Raw genomic sequence first — 19327 nt, 5'->3', positions numbered from 1 at the left:
TCAAGGTTCCTATGCAATATTGTTCTTTAGAGCATCAGATTTTACTTTCACCACCAGACACATCCAGAACTGAGTGTGGTTTTTGCTTTGGCCAAGTCTCTTCATAATAGCTCTTTCTGGAGCTATTAGTAATTGCTCTCTACTCTTTACCAGTAGCATATTGGACACCTTTCATCCTGGAGGACCCATCTTCTGATGTCATATCTTTTGCCTTTTCAATAGGCTCTCACGGCAAGAATACTGTGGTGGTTTGCCATTCCCTTCTCCAGTGGACCACATTTAGTCAGAACTCTCCACTATGACCAACAGTTAGAACTGGACATGGAACAACAGACTGGTTCCAAATAGGAAAAGGAGTACATCAAGGCTGGAATCAAGATTGCTGGGAGGAATATCAATAACCTCAGATATGCAGATGACACCACCCTTATGGCAGAGAGTGAAGAGGAACTGAAAAGCCTCTTGATGAAAGTGAAAGAGCAGAGTGAAAAAGTTGGCTTAAAGCTTAACATTCAGAAAACTAAGATCATGGCATCTGGCCCCATCACTCCATGGGAAATAGATGGGGAGACAGTGCAAACAGTGTCAGACTTTATTTTTGGGGGGCTCCAAAATCACTGCAGATGGTGACTGCAGCCATGAAATTAAAAGATGCTTACTCCTTGGAAGGAAAGTTATGACCAACCTAGAGAGCATATTAAAAAGCAGAGACATTACTTTGCCAAAAAAGGTCCATCTGGTCAAGGCTATGGTTTTTCTAGTGGTCATGTATGCATGTGAGAGTTGGACTGTGAAGAAAACTGAGCACCGAAAAATTGATGCTTTTGAACTGTGGTGTTGGAGAAGACTCTTGAGAGTCCCTTGGACTGCAAGGAGATCCAACCAGTCCATCCTAAAGGAGATCAGTCCTGTGTGTTCATTGGAAGGACTGATGCTGAAGCTGAAACTCCAATACTTTGCCACCTCATGAGAAGAGTTGACTCATTGGAAAAGACTCTGATGTTGGGAGGGATTGGGGGCAGGAGGAGAAGGGGACGACAGAGGATGAGATGGCTGGATGGCATCACCGACTGGATGGGCATGAGTTTGAGTAAACTCCGGGAGTTGGTGATGGACAGGGAGGCCTGGCCTGCTGGGATTCATAGGGTTGCAAAGAGTCGGACATGACTGAGCGACTGAACTGAGCTGAACTGAACTTGCCATTCCCTTCTCCAGTGGACCACGTTTAGTCAGAACTCTCCACTATGACCAGTCCATCTTGGGTGGCCCGGCATGTCATGGCTCATAGCTTCACTGAGTTACACAAGCCCCTTCACCATGACAAGGCTGTGATCCATGAAGGAGAAAGAGCACCATAGCCATTTTTCATCATGCTACCACTTCAGCACATGCCACCATTATATTTTGTCTGGACTGTTGCAGTACTTCCTAACTGTTCACAATTTTTACTTTCCTTGGGCATCAACAGTTATTTTCCACAGAACAGCTAAAGCAATCCTGCAAAAACTTAAAACTTATTACGTTACTTTTTTGCTCAAAGCCTTCTACAGCTTCTCATCTTACTGTGGTAATGGGCATATCCTAACACTGGTCTATAGGTCTTTTCTCTGATGCTCCAAATATGCTCTTGACTTCAGCCCTTAGTACTTTATGTGTGTAAGGCTGATTCAATGCTTTCCCAGGTATTTTTATGACTAACTTCTTCATGCCTTTCAGATATTTACTTAGATGTATTTCAGTGACTTTCCTGGGTCACACTATTTAAACCACAGTCCTTTCTGCATCTTTTTTAGTCCTATGCCCTTACCATTCATTATTCTCCTCTATAGCACTTAGGGCAAGCTGTGTATGTATTTTATTATGTGTCTCCTTACCTAAAAATCAGCCTTTAAGTGGAGGTTATTTTGCAATTTCTAAAACTCCTCCATCTTCAGTGTAGACTAGCACCTGCCACAAAATATGCTCTCAACAATTATTTGTTGAGTAATAAATGATTCAATATATGGACACCAATATTAGAGAGGCAAACCATTAAAATGCTTATACTACCAGTTTTGAAATGTCATTTTGCAAAGTTCATCTAACTACTCTATTTATACTGTCACAAAGGTTTTCCTTCATTGAATAATTGCTTTTCCCTCAAATAATTTAGAAAAAAACAGAGCACAGCTAAACAAATAAATAATCATAGCAACTGTCACCTTAGAATGGAAAAATACTTTCTTAGCTCTCCTGTTCACCACAAAGTGAGTATACATTTCATGCCTATGGATAAAGTGAATCTTCCATTTCAAAAATAATTTTCTCTCTTTAAACATGTAATCAATTCACCTGGACCAGTCAACCTGAAGGGGCTAACAAATACTGCTAAAAGGCAAGAAAGAAGATTTCTAAAGCTTATTAACTATAATTAAGAAAGAAGATTGTCTTTGTTTTTCTTTAACAAATATCTCTTCTCTCCCCAGTCTACATTTCATTTTTCTGCATGTTAGTTGTCTTTTTTTACCCTCAACTCATCTTGCAAGTTCATTTTCTTCTCTGAGTGTGTTTTCTCTTGCATATAACAGACACTGTTTTCTGAACATTCATCATGTCTTTTGTAACAGTTTATTCACCTACCTCCACTGTGTTATTTTAACTTCAATAGTAACTGAAAGCCTTCCAGCTTGAGGTGTCAGCATTAAAATAAAAGATTGAGTACACGCGAAGGCAGAAATTGCCTGGGTGCCATATAAATTGCTTCTAAATTTCTTTGGAAATGTTAGCTTAACTTTCACCTATGAGTTGAACACCTAATAATTTAAGATCATTTACATTTCAGAAAAATAAAAGCTAGACAAGTGAGCCACCATTTTCTATCATAATTAGCAAACATCTGTTGCCACTCTCACAATACCACCCTCTGCATGTTAAAGAAGGTTATATTCTAGGGACCTATTCTCCTCTCAGTGAGAACTCAGTTAAGAACTGCCTACTCTGCAGGATTGGTGAAGTGAATACTCATTGGTCCTTGTTGAAAGATAAATCTCAGTAAAAGAGATGAGACTTTTGAAATAGTGGCCCTGAATGTGAATGAAGTTTTAAAAAATGGACAGAGAAAATAAAACCCAGAGACACTAAGAAGCAAAAACTGTTAACAAACTAATAACAGTGCTCCTTGCTAAGAAATGATAACGGTACCTCAACAGAGCACCTGTGAAACTGTTAGAAATGCTGTGCCTCAAATGTGAGTGAATTGTCCCAGATGTGGGGGGTGGGTGGCTAAATATAAAACAACAGCAAATATCTTGCCAAATCTTTCTGTGATACTGTTTCCTCATGTTGAAAGCTCTACTCAATAGGCAATCAGCTCAGTTCAGTTGCTCAGTCATGTCTGACTCTGTGACCCCATAGACTACAGTACGTCAGGCTTCTCTGTCCATCACCAACTTCAGGAACTTACTCAAATTCATGTCCATTGAGTTGGTGATGCCATCCAACCATCTCATCCTCTATTGTCTCCTCCTCCCGACTTCAATTATTACAAGTATCAGGGTCTTTTCAAATGAGTTGGCTCTTTGCATAAGGTGGACAAAGTACTGGAATTTCAGCTTCAGCATTGGTCCTTCCAATGAATATTCATGAGTGATTTCCTTTAGGATGGACTGGTTGGATCTCCATGCTGTTCAAAGGACTCTCAAGAATCTTCTTCAAGACCACAGTTCAAAAGCATCAATTCTTTGGTGCTCAGCTTTCTTTATAGTCCAACTCTCACATCTATACATGACCACTGGAAAAACCAAAGCTTGACTAGATGGACCTTTATTGGCAAAGTAATGTCTCTGCTTTTTAATATGCTGTCTAGGTTGGTCATAGCTTTTCTTCCAAGGAGCAAGCGTTTTTTAATTTCATGGCTGCAGTCACCATCTGCAGTGATTTTGGAATAAAAAAAAATAAAGTCTGTCACTGTTTCCATTGTTTCCCCATTTATTTCCCATGAGGTTATGGGACCAGATGCCATGATCTTAGTTTCCTGAATGTTGAGTTTTAAGCCAACTTTTTCGCTCTCCTCTTTCACTTTCATCAAGAGGCTGTTTAGTTCTTAGCTTTCTGCCATAAGGGTGGTGTCATCTGCATATCTGAGGTTATTGATATTTCTCCTGGCAATCTTGATTCCACCTTGTGCTTCCTCCAGCCCAGCATTTCTCATGATGTACTTTGCATATAAGTTAAATAAGCAAGGTGACAATATACAGCCTTGATGTACTCCTTTCCCAATTTGGAACCAATCCATTGTTACAAGTCCAGTTCTAACTGTTGCTTCTTGACCTCCATGCAGATTTCTCAGGAGGCAGGTCAGGTGGTCTGGTATTCCCATCTCTTTAAGAATTTTCCATAGTTTGTTGTGACCCACACAGTCAAAGGCTTTGGCATAGTCAATAAAGAAGAAGTAGAAATAGTCTTTTTGAATTCCACATTTCTAAACACCCTTTTCTTCCTTCCCACCACAATTGTACCTTTTGATGCTTCCTACTTTTATGCAAAAATAAAAAACAATACCCCTGGGGACCAGACGGTGTTCTAGTTTCTACGGATTCAAAAAATATTTACAGGCTGTACATTGTGTAACATACACCTCACACACAAACACAAACTCATTGTAGATGTTAAAACTCGGAGTACACATGAAGATAATTCATCCAATCCCCATTTTACAGCTGATGATTTGGGCCTCTTACAATTATCTGTCTAAGGTCACTCCTCCAATTAAATGGTGAAAATGTGGTAGTACTACCGACAACTTCTGATGCCTGGTTCAATTCTTTTTCTCCTAAAGCATGCTGGCTTTCAATGAGAACAAGCTCTTAAGTAAATAGCCAAATGAAAGTGTAAAGTGAACAGAAGATTTAAAATATGTTAAGCTACACTATTAAAAACCTAAACTTATTTGATATTCAAAGATAAAGTTCTAAGTCTAAGACATTTACTGTTTAAGCTTTTTTGCTTTTGTCCTGCTTAATATAAAGATTATTATTTAAATAGTTTTATAAATAGGAAGTGAAAAACTGACCCCTCTAGTTAGGACCATATATTCTAATAAATAGAAATAATCTATATATATGAGAATAGAGAGCTTTTGATTGAAACAGTCAAGGAAATCCTTTTTCTAAATTTCATTTATCTATTTGTTCCTTACTCAAACCTTTAATTTTACCAGTAGGTTTACAGAGATAGACATTTGCTACAAAAGAAGAACTGAATTATAATGCACTAAATCATGAATGGGATGACACTGATATGTGGTTGCCAGAATTTGAAAACATACGATAAAGACTGAAATAAAGTTAAGTGACAGATCTTGTTAAGTAGGTGAGAGAACATAGTATATTATCAGACATATCAATAGCCTACTGTAAAACTCTCTTAAAACGGGAACGTGGATCCTACAAGAATAGAAGTTTATTTAATAGTTTCCACTACTTAATAAAAGAAAATAAATAATTGTTATTTACAAGTGGATTCATCTATTTTAAAAAGAAAATATTTTTTAAATAACAATTCAAATCTGGAGGTTTAATTAATGATCATTTGACATGTGCTTAAAATAACTGTTGTCATGGTCTTCAATTCATTTTTAAAATAATTATTTTGTCCTACAGAATGACTTATGTTTTTAAAAATTTTTCTTTTATCTTTTTATTTTTGTTAATCAGTAGAATAAAGCTAAACTGGAAAATGCAAAAGGCTTAAAAAAATTCATATTACAACTATGCCATGGGATTGACAGGTACACACTGCTATATTTAAAATGGATAACCAACAAGGACCTACTGTACGGCACATAGAACTCTGCTCAACATTATTTAACAATCTAAGTAGGGAAAGAATTTGAAAAAGAATAAATACACGTGTGTGCATAACTGAATCACTCTGCTGCATACCTGAGACTATCACAACATTGTTAAGCAATTATACTTCAATATAAAATAAAAAGTTAAAGCAATGAAATTAAAATATTAAAAAATAACTATGCTATGAGAAGTAAATATACTCTATGCAGAGTATGTGACCCTTGATGTGGTCTGACTCAGGAGGTGATGGAAGTCTCTCTTGGATCCTCAAATATTTCCTATCTGCTTTGTAGGATAGAAAATTTTAAATTGTTTATATATAAGTGCTTTTACATAAGCAGGATATCCACAATGTAAATATGATTGGAAAGTTGGCCCAATAATACACTAAGTTAATGTACAAGTCATTGTCAAATATATGCAGCTGAGACAAACTTTTGATTTCGGAGAACATAGTTCACATTAGGTATTTTTGAATGCTCGTCACTCTACTTGGGTTGAGGATATAGAAGAATACACAATTGGCCCATGTATACTGAATAATATGACACAGGAATTGCTGTATTAAAGACAAAGTCAATCAGGGTACCAGAGAATTCTAAAACAAAAGGATTTGACCTAATGTGAAGAGTGAAGATCATCTTATCATGTGAAGAAAAAGTATAGTGTACCAGGCAATCCAGTCAGGGTTACATATTTACTAATATAGGTGATTTTTTGCCTGATATTGAAAAGGGGATGGAAACCCACTCCAGTATTCCTGTCTGGAGAATTCCATGGACAGAGACATCTGGCAGGCTACAGTTCATGGGATCACAAAGAGTTGGACACTACTGACTGAGTAAACTGAACTGATATATTTAAAAAATATTTACCCCACTGCGCCGTTATATTTAATGACCATTATTTTAAACACTGTGTGCCATGCATGGCTCCAATATTCTTGTTGGGGAAATCCGATGGACAGATGTTCCAAGAGGGCTACAGCCCATGGAGTCACAAAAAAGTCAGACATGACTTAATGACTAAACAACAGCTACTACCATGCGTGGCATATGATATATCACTGACAAGCTCCTGTGAATTCTTTCTGAGTATAACACCTGAAAGCGATTTATGAGCAAAGTCTCTCACCAAATGTGGTTTCAGTAGTAGCTGGATGTGTTCCTCATCTGGGCTCGTGATTCTTTACTCAATTATCTACGCCCACGGGGAGTGGCTGATGCCGATGACCTCATGGGCGGTGCCCAGCCTCTGAGACACTGATACCAGCCATGCACCACATTCTCAGGAGGCGGCCCTACGTGGAGGCCAGCTGACTTTCGGCAGAAGTGGGGAAAAGACCCTCTCCCCCTTTTCTTATTTCTTATGTTTTTGTTGTGCTGTCTTACACAGTTTAATAGTTATTCTGATTTTTTTTTTTCCTTACAGATAAATCCGTGAGCAAATGGACCAGGAGCTGAATCTCAGTGACAGTTCCTACCCTCTATTTGAAATTCCCTTTCCCTTCAGAAAATGATTATTATAACATGAGACCGAGCTTCTCTTACGAGTTTACTCCATATGATATTTTTAGGTCCAAAGTAAGACAGACTTCTGAAGAGTCCTCTGCAGTTCCCCAGGCATGCTTACTTCAGATTTGTTACAGTCAACAGCAATGAATTCTTATATTTGTGACATATATTACATCTAATAATGGACATTTTTCAGGTATAGATAGATTTAGGAAAATGTTTCAATTTTATTAATTCATGAACTTTTCTATGTAAAATGGGGCCATTCATATTAATTTATGGTCAAAATTAATTTATATTTTATTAATCAATTCAGGTCAACACTTTAAATCACACATGTTCATGATAGAATATTTTAACTTGATTCCTTCCGTCATAAATCATTGTTGGTGACTTTCCATCTCTTGGTAGAAGGCCAGCAGCTTATATGTTAAGTGTACAGACTTTGGAATTCAGACAAAATTTGGTACAACTCTCATTCTGGCACTTGCTAGATGTTCGGTCTTGGGCAAACTACTTAATTATTCCAAGACTCATTTACAATGGTTAGTGTATAATTATAAATGTATAATTACAACAGTTATAAGGGCACCTATCTTATGAAGTTATTGTGAATTTTAAAGGATATATAAACAGGAAAATTGCTTAGTACAGGGATGTCAACATAATAAACTTCTAAGAAGCAATAGTTGTTGCCATTGCATATTGTTTCTTTAAGATATTTTTTCCCTCTGAAATCAGTTTAAGAAAAGGGTATCAAGATGAACTTGTTCTTTAAAGAAAAATGCTAAAACCATGGCATGGATAAAACTACTTTCGATGAGTCTCGTTTGCTCCAACTTAAATCTTTAAAAGTATTAATGGCAGATTTTTCACCAGCAGACACACTGTCCATCCCTATAATAAAAACTCATAAAGGGAAAGAACAGATAAAACTGTTAATAAGAAATTCTATTTTTATTAGCTGATAAGAAATAGCCATCTGGACTCCTATGGACATTTTAAAGAATAGTGTATCTGAATTTAAATTCCAAACTATATTAGTCATTAAATTCAGAATATGTCAAAGATAAAGATTTTAATTTCTCTGGCCTGTTCAGTTACTAAAATTCATTTAGATATTGTATTTTCTGTTTATTTGGTTCTATGTGGCTAACCCGAAGGTCAATGAGCTCAAAATCTGAAGTTTCACCAGGAAAAATCATAGCTGATAAAAGACTTATCTGGAATTGAACTTTCCTAGATTAATGGGTCATAGAAGAAAGAGCAAAGGGTGTCAAAATAGTAAATAAAGGCTACTCAAATAAGATCATCGAATATTTATTGGGTTTCTGCCATGCTTATAGCTCTGAATGATGAGACACCAGAAAATGTAAACACAAGCATTACTCAGTCTGTCTAACTTCAAGGAGCATTTGACTATGGAGAAGAGTTAAGTAGATCTTACTTCTACAACCAGGGATTCAGAGAGGTTAGATTAAGAACTCTAACGAGTGACGTTGAGAGATTATTTGGAGCACTTTGGCAAGTTAGAACCGAACCATGTCACTCGGGCATAGCCGAGATATGACTGGAGTAAAGATAGAAGTCAGACTGTGAAAGGCTACACTGATGATTTTTTGCTTATTATTAGACCATCTTTAAGAGCTCTGCTTCCAGGGGGATAGGGTAGCTCATGGCAGGGTAGCACTTCTAGAAAAACTAGGACAGCCAAATAGACTATAGAAATCATCTGTTTGAAGGAGATGCAGAATAACAGAAGCCAATTAGAAACAGAAAAGCTAACATGAAAAAGGGAATCAACCTAAAGAAGTGAGCTGAACTTTGCCAGGTTATCCTGGGAAATGTGCCAGTTCTGGGCATAGGCAGGGAACTGAGGATTCAAACCAAATTTGCTGGGCATGCCAGTGTTGAGGATGGCTACTGTGGGGTGGAGGGTCACCATGGACAGAGAGGCTTTGGTAGTTTTCAGCACAGAGCCAGTTTCTTCTCAGGATATTTTCCAAATACTGTGGATACCTGGTCTGCTGCTGCTGCTGCTGCTGCTAGGTCGCTTCAGTCATGTCCAACTCTGTGCGACCCCATAGATGGCAGCCCACCAGGCTCCCCCATCCCTGGGATTTTCCAGGCAAGAACACTGGAGTGGGTTGCCATTTCCTTCTCTAATGCATGAAAGTGAAAAGTGAAAGTGAAGTCGCTCAGTTGTGACTCTTTGCGACCCCATGGGCTGCAGCCTACCAGGCTCCTCTGCCCATGGGATTTTCCAGGCAAGAGTACTGGAGTGGGGTGCCATTGCCTTCTCCAATACCTGGTCTAGGAGACTACAAATCTGAGCAGAAAGCCCCTGGACAGCAGAGTAGAAACGATGACATCCTGACAAGACAATGACTAGAGTATAGGACGCACCAGGAGGAGGGGTCTGCAACCTTATATTCCATGCTCTTAATTAAAAATGCTGGAGGGCCAGGGAAACAGCAGGGATAAACAGAACGTTATCAGACTTCTACCCAGTTTAACTCTGCACAGTGCCTGTTTATATCAAGGTGTCAACCACTGTTCTGTCTATCTAATGTTAGGAAAGGTGAACTCTCTATAATAGAAGATAAGATTCTCCAGAGTGAGGCAATAAAAGTATTTTGCAATAGTATTCAATGTCAAAATGTTTTACCAGAAAAATAGCTAAATATTAATAATAACAACTTCTGCATAAGAAAGGTAAGACTTTTTTCCTATATATATATATATTCAAGATTAGGTTTAATAAATATCTATTTAAGCTGGTATAGATATAGGTCAAAGGATCATGGTTGGGAACCTACAGTATTTAATCTGTTGAAAATAATACCTGTGTATCACATGAATGTGTTTATTAACTTTTGAGCATTATTATTTACTTACTAGTCTATGATGATGTTGAATAATCTGCTATGTAAAAATATACTTAGTCATTTCAATGTTATTATTTGATTGATTTTGTATCAAAACATGATGTAAGTAAGAAGTGTTGTTTTTTCAGTGCTATTCTAAGGGCAAATCAGCAATTTACAAGTTTCAAATACACCTTTTACTAGTATTGCAGTTTGAAAAATGGTTTTTCAAAATATACTTTGCTGCCTCAGTATAAACACTGTAGAAGTTTTGTACAAATATGTTTATCAAGAAAATAACAAACCTAATTCCTATTTTGGATGGAGGAGCCTGGTGGACTGCCGTCTATGGGGTCACACAGAGTTGGACACGACTAAAGTGACTTAGCAGCAGCAGCAGCAGCTTTACCTTTGAACTTGCCCTAAACTGTCATCTTGAAAATTTCTAATCTTGACAGTGGTTGATTGTTTAGTTGCCAACTCCTTTTTTGCCTCTCTTAACTCTGCTCTCAGAGAGATGTCTACATCTATACCATTGGCATCTTATTTTCTAGTTCATCATTTCCACCACCTAACCCCCAGCCTTTCAAAATTTCACAGCACTGAACTATTTACCAACACACCGCCTATCACCATGGGCACTGGTGGAGCGTTCTGACAAAATGTGGTCCACTAGAGAAGGCAATGGCAAATCACTTCACTATTCAGGCCATGGACTTGGCAAACCATGGCTGCTGAGACACACTTACTGCTTTGCCCACACAAACTAAACTGTTTTTAAAGGGTTGTTACCAAAAAGAAAAAGAAAAAAAAAAGAAACATATGAGATAGAGATCATATACAGCCTTGAAAACCTAATATGTGCTATGCCTTTCTCTGGAACTTCTACAATTATCCATACACACTCTTTATCATTCAATTAAGAAAATTATTCTTGTGAAAGAAAGGGACACATGACTGAAAATCAAGATTGAAAACAAAGAAATGGAATAGATATAAAGGTGACTTAGATGCAGGTATTAGCTGAGGAAGACTAAAATAACTATAGTAATAAGCTTCTTTAGTTCTTCTTCGCTTTCTGCCATAAAGGTGGTGTCATTTGAGGTTATTGATATCTCTCCCGGAAATCTTGATCCCAGCTTGTGCTACATCCAGTCCAGCATTTCGCATGATGTACTGTGCACATAAGTTAAATAAGCAAAGTGACAATATACAGCCTTGACGTACTCCTTTCCTGATTTGGACTCAGTCTGTTGTTCCATGTCCCATCCTAACTGTTGCTTTTTGACCTGCATACAGATTTCTCAGGAGGCAGGTCAGGTGGTCTGGTATTCCCATCTCTTTAAGAATTTTCCACAGTTTGTTGTGATCCACACAGTCAAAGGCTTTGGCATTATCAATAAAGCAAAAGTAGATGTTTTTCTGGTACTCTCTTGCTTTTCTGATGGTCCAGTGGATGTTGGCAATTTGATCTCTGGTTCCTCTGCCTTTTCTAAATCCAGCTTGAACATCTGGATGTTCATGGTTCACGTACTGTTGAAGTCTGACTTGGAGAATTTTGAGCATTACTTTGCTAGTGTGTGAGATGAGGGCAGTTGTGCACTCATGTGTGAAATCCTTTGGCATTGCCTTTCTTTGGGATTGGAATTAAAACTGATCTTTTCCAGTCCTGTGGCCACTGCTGAGTTTTCCAGATTTGCTGGCATATTGAGTGCAGTTCTTTCACAACATTATCTTTAATGCTGACAAAGCCTTACAAATAGCTGAGAAAAGAAGAGAAGCTAAAGGAAAAGGAGAAAAGGAAAGATACACCCATTTGAATGCAGAGTTCCAAAGAATAGCAAGGAGAGATAAGAAAGCCTCCCTCAGAAATCAATGCAAAGAAATAGAGGAAAACAATAGAATGGGGAAGACTAGAGATCTCTTTAAGAAAATTAGAGATACCAAGGGAATATTTCATGCAAAGATGAGCACGATGAAGGACAGAAATTGTATGGGCCTAACAGAAGCTGTAAATATTCAGAAGAGGTGGCAAGAATACACAGAAGAACTATTCAAAAAAGATCTTCATAACCCAGATAACCACAATGGTGTGGTCACTCACCTAGAACCAAATATCCCAGAATGCAAAGTCAAGTGGGCCTTAGGAAGCATAACTATGAACAAAGCTAGTGGAGGTGATAGAATTCCAGTTGAGCTATTTCAAATCCTAAAAGATGATGCTATGAAAGTGCTGCACTCAATGAGCACCAAAGAATTGATGCTTTTGAACTGTGGTGTTGGAGAAGACTCTTGAGAGTCCCTTGGACTACAAGGAAATTCAGCCAGTCAATCCTAAAGGAAATCAGTCCTTAATATTCATTGGAGGACTGATGCTGAAGCTGGAACTCCAATACTTTTTCCACCTGATGCAAAGAACTCATTGGATGAAACTGGAGCCCATTATACAGAGTGAAGTAAGCCAGAAAGATAAAGACCATTACAGCATACTAACACATATATATGGAATTTAGAAAGATGGTAACGACAACGCTATATGCAAAACAGAAAAAGAGACACAGAAGTACAGAACAGACTTTTGAACTCTGTGGGAGAAGGTGAGGGTGGGATGTTTCGAAAGAACAGCATGTATATTATCTATGGTGAAACAGATCACCAGCCCAGGTTGGATGCATGAGACAAGTGCTCGGGCCTGGTGCACTGGGAAGACCCAGAGGAATCGGGTGGAGAGGGAGGTGGGAGGGGGGATCGGGATGGGGAATACGTGTAACTCTATGGCTGATTCATATCAATGTATGACAAAACCCACTGAAAAAATAAAGAAAGAAAGAAAGAAAAAAAAAAGTAAGAAAAACATTAAAATTAAAAAAAAAAAAAAAAAAGAACTCATTGGAAAAGACCCTGATGCTGGGAAAGATTGAAGGCAGGAGGAGGAGGGACACCAGAGGATGAGATGGTTGGATGGCATCACCAACACGATGGATATGAGTTTGAGTAGGCTCCAGGAATTGGTGATGGACAGAGATGCCTGGCATGCTGCAGTCCATGGCGTCGCAAAGAGTCAGATATGACTGAGCAACTGAACTGAACTGAATAAGCCTCTTATCCTCATCCATTAGAGGACAGACAAAAGAAGCAAGATCTAAAATCCCACAACCTCCAAAACAAAAACCACACTCACAGAAAGCTAACCAAAATGATCACATGGGTCACAATCTTGTGTAACTCAATGAAGCTATGAGACATGCCATGTAGGGCCACCCAAGACAGATGGGTTGTCGTGGTTGAGAGTTCTGACAAAATGCGGTCTACTGGAGAAGGCAATGGCAAATTACTTCAGTATTCTTGCCTTGAGAACCACATGAATAGTATGAAAAGACAAAAAGATATGGCACTGGAAGATGAGACCCCCAGGTCAGTAGGTGTCTATTATGCTACTGGGGAAGAGTGGAGAAATAACTTCAGAAAGGATGAAGCAGCTGGGCCAATGTGGAAACGACACTCAGTTTTGAATGTGTCTAGTGGAAAAAGCAAAGTCTGATGCTGTAAAGAGTCTTTTCTTTACGGAATACTTAATAGGAACCTGGAAAGTTAGGTCCACTAATGTTAGGTCCATGGTTAAGCAGGAGATGGCAAGAGTGAACATCAGTGAACAGAAATGGATGGGAGTGAGTGAATTTAATTCAGACAACCATTATATCTACTACTGTAGCCAAGAATCTGGTCTCCAGGAAACAGCAACCCACTCCAATATTCTTGCCTGGAGAATCCCATGGACAGAGGAGCCTGGCAGTTTATAGTCCATGGGGTCCCAAGAGTTGGACATGACTTAGCAACTAAACCAAAACCACCAGGTAAGAATCTCTTAGAAGAAATGGAGTAGCCCTCATAGTCAATTAAAGAGTCCAAAATGCAGTACTTGGGTGCAGTCACAAAAATGACAGAATGATCCCAGTTTATTTCCAAGGCAAACAATTCAACATCACAGTAACCGAAGTCTATGCCCCAAGCAGTAATGCCAAAAAGATGAAGTTGAATGGTTCTATGAACCACCTACCAGACCTTCTAGAACTAACACCAAAAAATATGTCCTTTTAATTATAGGGGATTGGAATATAAAAGTAGGAAGTCAAGAGATACTTGGAGTAACAGGCAAGTTTGGCCTTGGAGTACAAAATAAAGCAGGGCAAAGGCCAACATAGTTTTATCAAGAGAACACACTGGTCATAGCAAACACCCTCTCCAACAACACAAGAGATGACTCTACATATAGATATCACCAGATGCACAACACCAAAATCAGATTGATTATATTCTTTGCAGCCAAATATGGAGAAGCTCTATGCAGTCAGCAAAAATAAGACTGGGAGCTGACTGTGGCTCAGATCACGAGCTCTTTATTACCAAATTCAGGCTTAAACTGAATAAAGTAGGGAAAACCACTAGGACATTAAGCTATAAGAAAGAAAGTGAAAGTGAAGTCTCTTAGTCATGTCCAACTCTTTGTGACCCCATGGACTGTAGCCTACTAGTCTCCTCCATCCATGGGATTTTCCAGGCAAGAGTACTGGAGTGGGTTGCCTTTGCCTTCTCCAGAGGATCTTTCCGATCCAAGGATCAAACCCAGGTCTCCTGCATTGTAGGCAGATGCTTTACTGTCTGAGCCACCAGACATTAAGGTATGACCTAAATCAAATCCCTTATGATTATACAGTGGAGGTGATGAATAGATTCAAGGGATTAGATCTGGTAGACAGAGTACTTGAAGAACTATGGATGGAGGTTTGTAACCTTGTACAGGGTAAAGTGACCAAAATTATCCCCAAGAAAAAGAAATGTAAGAGGGCAAAGTGGTTGTCTGAGGAGGCTTCACAAACAGCTGAGAAAAGAAGAGAAAGGCAAAGGAGAATGGGAAAGATGTACTTACTGAATGCAGAGTCCAGAGAACAGCAAGAAGAGATCAGAAAATCTTCTTAAGTGAACAGTGCAAAGAAATGGAGGAAAATAATACAATGAAAAAGACTAGCTATCTCTTCAAGAAAATTGGAGATACCAAGGGAATATTTCATGCAAAGATGGGCACAATAAAGGGCAAAAATCAAAAGGACCCAACAGAAGCAGAAGAGATTAAGAAGAGGTGGCAAGAATACACAGAAGAACTATACAAAAAAGGTCTTAAGGACCCAGATATCCACGATGGTATGGTCACTCACCTAGAGCCAGACATCCTGGAGTGTGAAGTCAAGTGAGTCTTAGGAAGCATTACAACAAACAAAGCTAGTGGAGGTGATGGAATCCAGCTGAGTTATTTAAAATACTAAAAGATGCTGCTGCTAAAGTGCTGCACTCAATATGCCAGCAAATTCGGAAAACTCAGCAGTGATCACAGGACTGCAAAAGATCAGCTTTCATTTCAATTTTAAAGAAAGGCAATGCCAAAGAATGTTAAAACTACCATACAATTACAATCATTTCACATGCTAGCAAGGTAATGCTCAAAATGCTTCAAGCTAGGTTTCAACAGTACATTAACTGTGAACTTTCAAATGTACACACTGGATTTAGATAAGGCAGCAGAATAAGAGATCAAATTGCCAATATCCATTGGATCATAGAAAAAGCAGGGAAATTTCAGAAAAACATCTACTTCTGCTTCATTGACTATGCTAAAGCCTTTAACTGTATGGATCACAACAAGTGAATGAAAGTAAAATACCCTTGCTCCTTGGAAGGAAAGGTATGACAAACCTAGACAGTGTATTAAAAAGCAGAGACTACTTTACTGGTAAAGGTTGGTGTGGTCAAAGCTATGGTTTTTCCAAGAGTCATGTACAGATGTGAGAGTTGGACCATAGAAAAGGCTGGTTGCCAAAGAATTGATGCTTTCAATTTGTGGTGCTGGAGAAGACTCTTCAGATTCCATTGGACTGAAAGGAGATCAAACCAGTAAATTCTAAAGGAAATCAACCTTGAATACTCATTGGAAGGACTGATGCTGAGGCTAAATCTCCAATATTTTGTCCATTTGATGTGAAGAGCCGACTCATTGGAAAAGACCCTGATGCTGGGAAAGATTGAGGGTGAGAAGAGAAGGGGGCGACAGAGGATGAGATGTTTCAAAGGTATTACGAATTCAATGGAACTGAGTTTGGGTAAACTCCGGGAGATGTGAAGGACAGGGAGCTGAGCGTGCTGCAGTCCATGGGGTTGCAAGGAGTCAGACAACACTTGGTGACTGAACAACAACAATATGTTTATAAGATCAAGAAGTCAGAGAAAAAGATGAAACCACAGATGAGTTTGAGATTTTCACCAGAGAAAAGAATCTAATGGAAATTCTATAGATGAAATTCTCTATCAAGAAAATTTAGGGGAAAGAGCATATTAGGGAGGGATTAGTGATATGTAATATAGACTATACTGAGCTTCCCTTGTGGATTAGCTAGTAAAGAATCTGCCCACAATGTGGGAAACCTGGGTTTGATCCCTGGGTTGGGAAGATGACCTGGGTAAGGGAAAGGGGAAATCAGCCCTGAATATTCATATGAAGGACTGATGCTGAAGTTGAAACTCCAATACTTTGGCCACCTGATGTGAAGAACTGATTCATTTGAAAAGACCCTGATGCTGGGAAAGATTGAAGGTGGGAGGAGAAGGGGATGACAGAGGATGAGATAGTTGAATGGCATCACTGACTTAATGGACATGAATTTGAGTAAACTCTAGGAGTTGGTGATAGACAGGGAGGCCTGGCGTGCTGCAGTCCATGGGGTCACAAAGAGTCAGACACGACGAAGCGACTGAACTGAACTAAATTTAGATTTAAATATGGAATTAAAAATGTGCTGGTTGGGATTAATAGTAAAGCAATACAAAATAAAAGATCAGTGAAACCAAAGACAGCATTGGAAAATACTGAAAATAAAGCATGGATAGAAAAATAGGCAAAAAATCAATAAATAGGCTATCAGGGAACTGGGATATATTATCAAGTTGTCAAACATATACATATGTAACTGATGTCACAGGAAAAGAACACAGAGAAGGAATGCAACACATACACTTGAAGAAACAATGACTGAAGAGTATCTAAGTTTACTGAAAATTATATACCCACAGATTCAATTCATGGAGTTCAATGACCCACAGATTTAATTTAAGGAGATCAATGACCCTTTGCAGAATAAAGATAAAATAAAACCACCCCAAAGTATATCTTAGTGAAATTGCTTAAAGGTAGTAATTAAGAAATATAGCCAGATGAAAAATACACATTATGTACAGGGGACAAAGATAAGAATTAGCATCAGAAATTAGCATGTGAGGATGGTCACCCATAACGTACTGCAAGAAAACAAATGCATAACCCATATAACATACACACAGAGATATACACACACACACACACACACCTCTGTTGTTTCTGAATTCTTTAATCAGTGGAAAAAACTCTTTCAAAAATGAAGAAAAATAAAGAGTTTTTGAGTCAAACAAAGAAAGCGTATCACTTGGAGACATGCATGGCAAAAATTGTTATAGATTGATCTTTACAGAGAAAAAATAGCCCACAGAAATTTGAATCTTCATAAAGAAAAAAAATTAGCCAGAAGTCATAAACATGTAGGTTAACATAAAAATAAGTTTTCCTTTAAAAAAATCTTGAAAAATAATATATAAGGCAATGGATTTGGCAATGATTTTTTTGGATATGTTACCAAAAGCACAGGCAACAGAAAGAAAAATATTGATAAATCAGGCTATATTAGAATAAAAAACTTATGTGCATCAAGGAATACAGTAAACAGAGTTCATAGAATGGGGGAAAATATTTGGAAATTATATGATAAGGGATTAATATCCAGTATACATACAGAACTACTAAAACTCAACAACAAAAATATAAATAACCCAATTTAAAAATGGGCAAAGGGTTTGAATGGACATTTCTCCAAAGCAAATATACAAATAGCCAATAAGCACATAAAAAGATGCCCAACATCATTATCATTAGGTAAATCTAAATCTAAACCACAATGAGATATTACCTCATACCGTTAGATTGGCTGCAATTATAAAACCAGAAAATAAGTATTGGTTAGAATGTGGAGAAATTGGAATGCTTCTAACACTGTTGGTGGAAATGTAAAATGGTACATCTGCTATGGAAAAATGTATAGTCAGTCCTTAAAACAATTAACATAGTATTAACATATATTCCAGCCATTCCTCTTCTGGGTTTATGTCTCCCAAAATGAAATGAAGATACTTGTATACCCATGTTCACAGCAATGGGGCTTCCCAGGTAGCAGTAGTGGTAAAGAACCTGCCTGCCAATGCTGGAGACATGAGAGACGTGGGCTCAATCCCTGGGTCAGGAAGATTCCGCAGAGGAGGGCATGGTAACCCACTCCAGTATTCTTGCCTGGAGAATCCCATGGACAGAGGAGCCTGGCGGGCTATGGTCCACAGGGTCGCAAAGAGTTGGACATGACTGAAGTGACTCAGTTATTCACAGCAACGTGATTCAGTATAGCCAAAAGGTAGAAGCAACACCAGTGGCTATCAGAAGGTAAATAAATAAGCAAAACGTGGAATATATATACATGATAAGATGTTATCCAACCTTGAAAGGAAATTCTGACACATGCTACAACATAGATAACTCTTTGAGAACATTGCGCTAAGGGAAAGAAGCCAGTCACAAAAAGACAAATGCTGAATGATTCCATTTATATGAGGTACCTAGAAGAGTTAGACTTATAAAGCTAGGAAGTGGAACGGCAGTTGCCAGGAATGAGGGAAAAGAGAATGGGGATTTGTTGTTTAACGGGTACAGAGATTTAGTTTTGCAAGATGAAAGAGTTTTGGAAATGGGTTGCACAACAATGTGAATGTGCTTAACACTATTGAGCTGTACACTTGGAAAATGGCTAAGACGGTAAATTTTATGTTATGCATATTATATCACAGCTACAAATAAAATTAAAATTAGATTATACATAGAGATAATGTGTGTAACAATTACATAAAGGACAGAAGCAAGTGAACTGAAGTATACTGCTATAAGGACTTTATGCTACAACCAGTGTGGGGTGTGTGTGTACTCAGTTGTGTC

This window comes from Cervus canadensis, chromosome 15 (assembly GCF_019320065.1).
Source record: "Cervus canadensis isolate Bull #8, Minnesota chromosome 15, ASM1932006v1, whole genome shotgun sequence".
Taxonomy (NCBI): Eukaryota; Metazoa; Chordata; class Mammalia; order Artiodactyla; family Cervidae; genus Cervus; species Cervus canadensis.
The sequence above is the reverse complement of the archived record's forward strand: the minus strand, read 5'-3'. Positions refer to the sequence as shown.